This window comes from Osmerus eperlanus, chromosome 17 (genome assembly GCF_963692335.1).
Source record: "Osmerus eperlanus chromosome 17, fOsmEpe2.1, whole genome shotgun sequence".
NCBI lineage: Eukaryota > Metazoa > Chordata > Actinopteri > Osmeriformes > Osmeridae > Osmerus > Osmerus eperlanus.
Genome location: NC_085034.1, coordinates 2,822,063 through 2,832,795, shown reverse-complemented (window position 1 = coordinate 2,832,795; position 10,733 = coordinate 2,822,063).

Sequence of the window (10,733 nt, the reverse complement as noted above, 5' to 3'; positions counted from 1 at the left end):
GGAAGGAGGCTGGGGGCTGGGGGCTGAATGCTGGGGGCTGGGGGGCTAGGGGCTGAATGCTGGGGGAAGGAGGCTTGGGGGCTGGGGGCTGAATGCTGGGGGAAGGAGGCTGGAGTCTGGGGGCTGGAGGCTGGGGGCTGGAGATTTATGAGCAGGGTTTAGAAGATTTATAATACATCTGTTATTCTCCCTAAGGTCGGGTTGTTAAGATCATGTTCTCTTTTCCTGTCATGTGAGGGTTGTCTGTCCAATCTCTGACCAGCTGACTCCATCTGAACGAGAACTGACCTGACAGAAGACAAAGAGGTTTTCCTCTGACTGGAGCATTACGAACATCAAGGGTGCTTTCTCATTAAACAATCATGTGTTTTATTTAATAATGGGTAAAAATAGACAAATCTAGCAGGTTTGGTTAGTTTTCCAGGGAAACACTGATAGTGACAGTTCTAAGGATACAGAGTAAGACTGTATTGTGCCTCTAGACACATCCGACAACACTGAATGGGAATCCCTCTAATCTCTCATGTTTAAAACACAATATCAAAGACGTCTTGACATTTCTGTGTTTTTTGAAGCTAACTACAACCATACTTACACCAGAGAGATCCCCACCGTGGACAGGATATTGTGGTGCTGCTGTAGCTCTGCCTGGTAATGCCAGTGCTGCGAGCTATCACTAATGAGAGAAGTATGGAGTGGCTAATGGAACAGCACTCTGCTGCTTTTTAATCTGACAACAGCTCCCATTAAGCGAATAACAGGAACAGACTTCAGATGCTGGAGGATAGCTGGATGCTCTATGCCTTGCATCTCTTTTACAGATGAAACTGAGTGCATTTATGTGTTCATATAAAAACTAAAATATATAATAATAATCGTAAAATTTTGTATTCGACTTTTATTGTCAGGTCAGTTTTTGGGAGCCAAGTTTTTTTTTTTTTTTTTGTCATAAGGATGAGAAGTTACTTGCTACTTGGTACAGTGGTTCTCACCTATTGTATTGCTGTCTTAAAAATTCTTATCACAACTCTCAGCAACCTAAATATGTTATTCTTCCAATTTTCAACAGTGAAATTGATGAGATGACAAAGATACCAAAAAAGTGGAATGAAATAGCAAAACCTTTACAAAGGGTTCTCGTCGGGGAACCGAACGAGACAAATAAGAATTCTCCTCATTGTTGTGGTTCCGGATGGGGTTAGAAGTACCACTAGAAGTACCACAAGACCCCATCAACGAAGGTCTTTTGAAGAAGAAGTCCTAATCACACTGTGTCATTTGAACACTATCAAAGGCAAACACAGTCCGAATGGATACGAGATAAAAGTTCAGCTTTAAAGCTTGAAGATGAAATAGTAGAATTTTTTGCTAAATTGTCTTATCTTATCGTGAAGAAGACACGAGTGGGAAACCATCTTGACACTAAAACATTTAAGTGGAAGCTACCAATTACACTAGTATTGATCTCAATAGGTCCTCTCTGACTCCCTACCTTTTATGTGTTCTCGCTAGCCTAGATGACAAGATAGTTTGGCTGGAGAGGGCTCTGCAGATAAAACATCCTAACCATTAAAACTTCTGCATAATATAATGACCATGGCCCTGGCGCTCAGGGAAGCAGAACACATGGGAGACGGAAGGGTGTCTACAAGAATTACCCTGAAGTGCATTAATGGTGTAAAGCTCCTGTGTACCCCGTACAGGTACGTAGCAATCAAGCCAAAGGACAACCTCATTGAAGTCTGCCCTTCTCACTGCTTGCCCACACCACTTCGGTGGCCAAGATTCCTTTTTTTATTGGATATTTTCATGAAGTTTGAGCTCATCTACCTTCGTGGGAAACTCTAAAAGTGTCCTCATGCGACCCTGACATTTGCAAACTCGTTGCATCACAACTTTCTTTTGATCTTAAACCCACTCAGTCAGTCGAGTGATATTTCACTGTGCTTCTCTCATAATATCCTTTCCACACACACACACACACACACACACACGCACGGCTTCTGAACAATGGACCACAGTCGTCACCAACAATACACGTTGTCCCCACGGATCTTCATCAGTTGCCGACGCTGACTTGCCTCGTCCAAATGACCCCTAGACTTCACCAACTCATCTCCTGCCAGTGGGCAGGTCCCGACCGACATGTCCACGCTAGCAGGCAGAATACAAACGACATAATTGGCGACATAGGAGCTGAGCCTATTAAAGAGCAAGCGGGACAGCGATAGCCTTCGAGGCCACTAACACTCCTCATTAATCTCCATCTACAAGGTTACAGAGTCAGACTGATGGAAACGTAGAGCAGCACCATGTGACTCCAGCCTCACATGACTCACCGTTTTAACTTTTTTACTCTGGGATTCTTATAAAATATTCTGGACTTTCAAGTTTAGGGCTCTTAAATTATGTCCAATTGCTTTTACTGTAAGACTGGTTGGAAGTCTGCAAGCAGATGATTCCTCAGATGATCACACTCAGTTGATACTGCAGAACTTCCATCATGAAACGATAGAGGTTATCATTAACTTCTTAATAAATTGGCAAATTCTCTTGCCAGTCAGTATGCGCATACTGTTTGACCCTGAAATCTTTCTCAAGCTGCCAAACTTGCGGTGAGGGTTAGCTTCTTAGCTAACACTGAATGCAGCCTGTTAATTTGGCTACAGCAAACAGATAAATCATTATTCCCTCTCTTTCTTTCTCCTCTATCTCTCTCTCTCTCTCTCTCTCTCTCTCTCTCTCTCTCTCTCTCTCTCTCTCTCTCTCTCTCTCTCTCTCTCTCTCTCTTCTCTCTCTCTCTCTCTCTCTCTCTCTCTCTCTCTCTCTCTCTCTCTCTCTCTCTCTCTCTCTCTCTCTCTCTCTCTCTGTCTCTCTCTCTCTCTCTCTCTCTCTCTCTCTCTCTCTCTCTCTCTCTCTCTCTCTCTCTCTCTCTCTCTCTGTCTCTCTCTCTCATCTCTCTCTCTCTCTCTCCTCTGTCTCTCTGTCTCTCTCTCTCCAGGCCAGAGATGTGTTTTCATCCCTTAACGTCCTCGGAGGTTTTCACGGACGGGGTGTGTGTATGTGTGTGTATGTTTGTGTGTGTGTGACTGGTGTGTGCTCATATCCCTGGCATTAATTTCGAGTTTTTAATGGAGGTTGGAATAAATACGCCCCCAGACTTCTCCCCTTGTGATGCCCTGCGTTTATCAACAGGCCTGTTACACTCCTGGCCCTCCATCTTTAAAAGACTCTCTCATCTTACAGGCCCTAATCAAAACTGCCCTCGCCCATGATGAGTTGAGGTTATTCTAATGAAATATGCCCCTGTGGTAAATCCAGCCCTGGTGCACACACTCCACAGCTCCATGGATGTTATCACCGCTGCGTCGTTAGCTGTTTCATTACCTGTAGTGATGGGAGGCGTTTCGATGCAGTAAGATTCTAGCTCATCCAGAGCTTTATGGGAACAGCTCTCTTACTGTTGAAGACATGGTTCAGCTTAGGAGAGATGCATCGCAGAGCGTTTGTATGTATGTGTGTGTGTGTGTGTGTCAGGGGGGGAAGTGTCTACATATAGCCTACAGATCATTACCAGTTTCAATATGTCATTCTCCCCACATGGGAAAGATGAAAAGGCTTGGCCTTTGGTTATTTAAACACACACACACAACAAGAAGATGGCACCTTTTCAGGAAATCATGAGATCTAGTTGTGTACCAGTGCCAGCCATACTCTCTATTATCTAAGTTAGCTCTGTTTATAATGGTGTTCGTGTTAGCTGTAGTGGGTGGATAAGACTCACCAGAAATGTTCTGATTCATTCCTAGATTCATTCCTGAGAGGCCATCTCCACAACTCTTCACTGGGAAAGAAACACATCAGTATCCCAATGAGCTGATCGAGGAGCTGCAGTAAAGTGACCAGACCAACATGCGCACATGCACACACAAACACATGAACACAAACACATGCACACACAAACACATGAACACAAACACATGCACACACAAACACATGAACACAAACACATGCACACACAAACACATGAACACAAACACATGAACACAAACACATGCACACACAAACACATGCACACACAAACACATGAACACAAACACATGCACACACAAACACATGAACACACAAACACATGAACACACAAACACATGAACACAAACACATGCACACACAAACACATGAACACAAACACATGCACACACAAACACATGAACACACAAACACATGCACACACAAACACATGAACACAAAACACATGCACACACAAACACATGAACACAAACACATGCACACACAAACACATGAACACACAAACACATGAAACACACAAACACATGCACACAAAAACACATGAACACAAACACATGCACACACAAACACATGAACACAAACACATGCACACACAAACACATGAACACAAACACATGCACACACAAACACATGAACACACAAACACATGAACACACAAACACATGAACACAAACACATGCACACACAAACACATGAACACAAACACATGCACACACAAACACATGAACACAAACACATGCACACACAAACACATACATGAACACAAACACATGCACACACAAACACATGAACACACAAACACATGAACACACAAACACATGAACACAAACACATGCACACACAAACACATGAACACAAACACATGCACACACAAACACATGAACACAAACACATGCACACACAAACACATGAACACAAACACATGAACACAAACACATGCACACACAAACACATGCACACACAAACACATGAACACAAACACATGCACACACAAACACATGAACACAAACACATGCACACACAAACACATGAACACACAAACACATGAACACACAAACACATGAACACAAACACATGCACACACAAACACATGAACACACAAACACATGAACACACAAACACATGAACACACAAACACATGAACACACAAACACATGAACACATGCACACACAAACACATGAACACAAACACATGCACACACAAACACATGACACAAACACATGCACACACAAACACTTGAACACAAATCATTGATGTTTTTTTACATAAAATTCCAAGGCTTTCCCTCCACTCACTAGTCTTTAATCTCAGCCCTCCATGTGGGTCTTTGTCTGGCCAGACGAACTTAACGACCAAGCCTCTGAGGCCTCCTAGCCTTAACGGGGGTCGGGGGGTGGGTGGAGGGGGAGAGGGTTGGGCTGAGAATAAGCACTTGCCCTGCCTGTACTAGCCTCAGTGACAGGTGTGGAGAGGAACTGTTCTCCAGCACTTCCTGAGACAAGGCCCCAGCAGTAACTGATGTCAGTCTCTATGTGCCTTCTCTATTTGTCTTTTATTCCTCCTGCTTTTCTCTCTCTCTTTCTCTCTCCTCCCCCACACTCTCCAGTGACATGGTGACATGCATGACAGGTTCAGAAAGAGCCAAAGTGACAAGGCTGAGATGGCTGACGTCTGTTCCTCTTAGTCATGATCACAACAGAGAGGGGAGGAGAGGAGAGGGTGAGGGGAGGACTGGGGAGGGGTGGAGTGGAGTGGTGGAGAGGAGAGGAGAGGAAAGGAGAGAGGAGGGGAGGGGAGGGGAGGGGAGGAGTGGGGAGGAGTGGAGTGGAGTGGAGTGGAGTGGAGTGGAGTGGAGAGGAGAGGAGAGGAGAGGAGAGGAGAGGGGATGGGAGAGGAGAGGAGAAAAGAGGGGAGGAGTGGAGTGGAATGGAGAGGAGAGAGGAGGGGAGGAGAGGGGAAAGAAGAGGGGGAAAGAGAGTGGAAGAGAATTGTACAGAGGCATGGTCCTGTCATGAGAGGACACACAACACACACACTCTCACACACACCCACACACCCACTCAAAATTCTTTGGCATTATCTAGCTGATGAAAACATGCTCTTTTTGGCTCTGAGCACTATAGAAGATAACTGTGGAAATTAGAGCGTATAAAAAGATTCCCCACTGGGAGATCTGTCAATGGCTTTACTGGCAAGGAATGCTCAGCCCAGTGTATGCGCATGTGTGTTGTGCGTGTGTGTGTGTCTGTGTGTGCATGTGTGTGTGTCTGTGTTGTTGGTGTTGCGTGTGTATGTGAGTGTGTCTGTGTGTTGTGGGTGTCAAGTGTGTGTGTCGGCGGCTGGTATCTTGGTGGGAGTAAGGAGAAGTAAACGTCTCTGCAATATTATTTGAGAATCTAGTTTTCTCTCCCCCTCCCTCCTGTCTTTCCCCCTCTACCCTCTCTCTATCCCTCTTTCACTCTCCCTCATGGGTTGGTTTGAGTCAGAGCTCCAGTCCCTCCTTCCTCACCCTGAGAGCTGTTGATAAGGACCAGGCCTGTTGCCACAGCATGGCAGAAAATCAAATTCCTCTGAAGACAATGAGGTCCATTTGCAGCGCTAAGCTGGATGAAAGTAGCACATTTAGCTGGTCACTGTTTCGCTCCCATCCGTGGCCATTGTCAGAGGAGACAAATAAAGCTTATGTAATAGTGGAAAGTTATGAAAATTGTTTTTCATTGCTAATTAACTAGCACAGCAGTCAGTCTTCCTTTTGTGTTTGTGTGCTTGCGTGTGTGTGTATGTGTGCGTGTATTTAAGTATAACATTTTCTGAATTCAAATAAGCATCTGTCTCTGTGTGTATCTGTTGTATTCATTTAACCAATAAAGATGATTGGCACTTGCTTTTTAAGACTGGATCAGTGTTATTAAAATGACTAAATATTCAATTAAGCGGCACTCAGTTTAACCAAACACAATATGAAAAACCTTGAGTTGTTTTGTGCAGATAGCATGCTAGTTTGAGATAATCAAGTCAACAGCTGTACTTCACTTGTGTCAGCCATCATGTGGCCTGAGGTGGTACTAGCTTGTCCCTGCCTCAGCTGAACCCAACTCATGCAACACTCAAGTTTACCCGAAGCTCAGGGTCAAGGCCCAAGCTTGGTCTCATGTAATTTTAAATGGCCCTCCCTGACCATCTTAGGGCCCCTCAGATGACAGATGTTTTTAAAGGAAACCTAAAAACATATCTTTAAAAAAAGCTTTTCACTAAATGTGTTTTATAGGTTTTGTTTTTAATTATTTATTGAGCTTGATCTTTTTATTTATTTTAATTATTAAACTTGATTCTTTTTTATTTGTATTACTGTATGCTTTGTAGCACTCAGAGATTGGATTTCTTAAATATAGAGTGCCATATAAATACAATTTATTATTAGTAGTAGTAGTAATAGTCGTATTTAATTAATGTATTCATCTACAAAAGTCTGTTGGAGATAAAAAGCCACCAAGTATGAGTTTGTCCTCATTATCTAACACTGTCATCGATCCCTCCAATGGTGCTGCAAATGGAACATGCCTTGTCCAATGAGTCGTCTGCAAATGGTCACCTCAGCAGAAGGATGTCGACACACCAATCAGGTGACGGCTGGGATGCTACCAGGACAGAGAGCAGCAAATGAGGCATCTCTAATTGGTCAGTCCACCAATGGCTGGCCAGGCCTTGAGGCCAATTCCCCAGAGCCGACAGTTGTTTATGAGCGGATGGATCCGTGTGGTGTAATGATGCATTGAAGAGAGAGAGAGAGAGTAAGATGGAGAGATGGAGGGAGAGATGGAAAGAGTAAAAGAAAGGGGAAAGATATAGAGGGTGGGATGGAGAGAGAATGACAGCCCTTAATTTTCTTGTCAGTGTGTAAAAGATGAACGCCAATTTTCCACCTCTTTCCATCCTTACCCCTCCTTCTTGCATCATTCCCGTGGTGCCACCTCTCCTTGCCACCTCTCCTTGCCTCCTCTCCTTGCCTCCTCCTTCCCTTGTCTCCTGAGTGTTTGGGTCTCATTCAGTTTATATTTCTGTGTCTGATTTCAAACCCATACCTTTGTCTGTCTGTCTGTGCATGTGTGTGTGTGCATGTGTGTGTGTGCATGTGTGTGTGTTTCTGTGTGTCTGTTTTCTGTTGCAGGAACTGTTATTGAGGGGGATGAGGCCTGTTTCACTTCCACTGATTCGAGAGCAGCGCTGTACATCTTTCCATTATTGTATTAACAAAATCCTTTAATCATGTTAACATTTAATGAACTTTGTCATAACCTCACTGATTGACCCATCAGACTCTCTCTTTCCCATCAGACTGTCTCTCTGTCTCTTTCTCTCTCTCTCTCTCTCTCTCTCTCTCTCTCTCTCTCTCTCTCTCTCTCTCTCTCTCTCTCTCTCTCTCTCTCTCTCTCTCTCTCTCTCTCTCTCTCTCTCTCTCTCTCTCTGTCTCTCTCCTCTCTCTCTCCGTCTGGATTCATCTCTTTCTTTTCCTGTCTGTTCGTCTCTCTTTCTTTCTCTCTCTCTCCTTCTCTCTCTACAGTATCTCTCTGTCACAAACTCTCTCTTGTTCTCTTTTTCTCTTTCTCTGGTCCCCTTCCTCACTCACTCGTCATCTACCTGACCATCTGTGTGTCTGGATGGATAAGGCCCTGGCTGTCTGCCAGAGGAAGTCTGCTGTCTCTACCAACAAATATGCTTTTATTATCTGAAAGGAGAGCATTTGAAAGAGTATTTAGCTTGTGGTCTTGTTTGAACGGTAAGTTTACAGGAATCTCGCCTTCAAGAAGTGTGTGTGAGGGGGGGAGATTCTTATCTCCTAAACCCCTCCAGAATAGTGAGCCTTTGTTTTCTGGCAACATCTTCAGACTCTTATAAAGGGTTCCTAAAACTTTGTTTGGAGAGATTCTGACCACCACAAAAGAAAGTGACACTGGGGGGACCAGAGAGGGGTGGAGCTAGTTGGTATGCCTTCAGCACCCAGCCAACCATTGACCTGTATTATGCAAGACCCCGGTGCTGCACAAGGAGACAAATCATGCCTCGTCAGTAAGTATAAAACCTTTGTTCCTGAGAGCCCAGTTGGGCTGCTCTGGAGGTTAATTGACCCCAGGCAGTCGCAGCCATAGCTCACCCCAGCCTCTGCCTCTCTTCCTGGGCACTGCAGCTCAGGGAGATGGCCTCTCCATGGGAGATTGACTTTGGCCCAGCGGATGATACTCTGCCGCACTTACTCTCTCTCTCATTCTTTGTCTTTTCCCTCCTTCTCTCTCAGCCCCTCTCCCTCACTGTCTCACACTTCTCTATGACTCACACATTAATGAGTAATCTACTGTCTCCAGCAGAGCAGATGGGGTCTGTTGCCTGCGGGCTGCCCGAGAGGACCCCTGGTCGGGCTCGGGTCTTCAGAACTGCTCCTCGCCGTGGGGCTGGCCGCCTAGCTGCCCTCATCATTGCCTGAGTGAATACTGATGCTGGTCATGTCTGTCCGCCTGTGGGTGCTGATCAGAATGCTGCAGATGTCAGTCAGGGCACGAGGCAGCTGGTGAACCAGGGCCCACCTGGTGTCACATGCTCCCTACACAACACAGCTAGCACCCTGATAGGCTCCTCCGAATGGAGCCTAGACACGTAGGCCGCTAAGCAGACAAAATGAATAATCCCATCAGAAAACTGTGGGCCATTAGGAGTAAACCATATTTCCTTAATTGAATTAACTGAATTAAATAAAATGGGATGGATAAACAATGGAGAAATGTGCAGCAACGCGTATTGTTTCTCGGACTAATTTTGAAACTGGGTCTCTATTTTCTTGGTTTAACAGATTGTGGGAGGTTTCTCGCTGTTGTGTACCCGACAATTCGAGCCTGTGTGAGAGTGTACAATAACAACAGAGTCCTGATACACATCAGGACTAGTCCTGTCAAGGTAAACAAACCCACGATGCATCTGCTTCCTCATATACCCCCTGGGGCTTTAGTAAGCAACACCACTGCCTCAGCCTCAGTCTCTCACATACACTCACACACTCTCAGACGCATGCACACACACGCACACACACACACGCACACACACACACCACAGCCTGTGGTTTTCTTCTGGAGCAGTCGTAGAATTTCCAAAGCTCATTCTCCACTGTGATAATTACCCATGCTGCTCTCTGCCTTCCATTTGCATAATCAACAACAGCCAGCCATTCAGGAGGACACACAAAGGAGTATAATGAAACGACAGAGAAACAGGAAGCGTTTCAGCAGCCATTCAAGACATTCATCACATCTGGGGTTTTCATTGTCTTAAATTTAGCTTCTAGCATTTAGCACAATGACCGAGAAAGATCATTTGATAGAGAGGAAATCACACTGACGCCAACATGATTTGGGCAACATTTTATGTTGCGCAACGGAGATTTGGAGTTAATGGAACACCACATTTCCCTGCTGACTGTGACTGCTGATTGGTTGAATCCACAAACCAATAACTTACTCCTGTTAGCATCCTTGGGTCATCCTACATATGGACCTTAGCATTAAAGAACAAACTTACCCCTTCAACAAGGAGTCCTGCGGGACTTCACCAGGTCTGCAGCAACATGAAACATCAGTGGTGCTCTCTTCCTTCCCCTCTGGGTCCAGGGACACTCAGCCCTCCTTCCCCTCTGGGTCCAGGGACACTCAGTCCTCCTTCCCCTCTGGGTCCATGGACACTCAGCCCTCCTTCCCCTCTGGGTCCAGGGACACTCAGTCCTCCTTCCCCTCTGGGTCCAGGGACACTCAGCCCTCCTTCCCCTCTGGGTCCAGGGACACTAAGCCCTCCTTCCCCTCTGGGTCCAGGGACACTCAGCCCTCCTTCCCCTCTGGGTCCAGGGACACTCAGCCCTCCTTCCCCTCTGGGTCCATGGACA